This window comes from Entelurus aequoreus, linkage group LG08, assembly GCF_033978785.1.
Source record: "Entelurus aequoreus isolate RoL-2023_Sb linkage group LG08, RoL_Eaeq_v1.1, whole genome shotgun sequence".
Lineage (NCBI taxonomy): Eukaryota > Metazoa > Chordata > Actinopteri > Syngnathiformes > Syngnathidae > Entelurus > Entelurus aequoreus.
This window is the reverse complement of record NC_084738.1, coordinates 3,351,239-3,351,659: the sequence shown is the minus strand read 5'-3', so window position 1 is coordinate 3,351,659 and position 421 is coordinate 3,351,239.

The window sequence follows — 421 nt, the reverse complement described above, 5'->3', positions numbered from 1 at the left end:
AGGGATGTCCGATAATATCGGCCTGCCGATATTATCGGCCAATAAATGCGTTACAATGTAATATCGGAAATTATCGGTATCGTTTTTTTTATTATCTGTATCGTTTTTTTTGTTTTTGTTTTTGTTTTTTAAATTTTTTTTTATTAAATCAACATAAAAAACACAAGATACACTTACAATTAGTGCACCAACCCAAAAAACCTCCCTCCCCCCATTTCTTTCTGTTATCAATATTCTGGTTCCTACATTATATATCAATATATATCAATACAGTCTGCAAGGGATACAGTCCGTAAGCACACATGATTGTGCGTGCTGCTGCTCCACTAATAGTACTAACCTTTAACAGTTAATTTTACTCATTTTCATTCATTACTAGTTTCTATGTAACTGTTTTTATATTGTTTTACTTTCTTTTTTA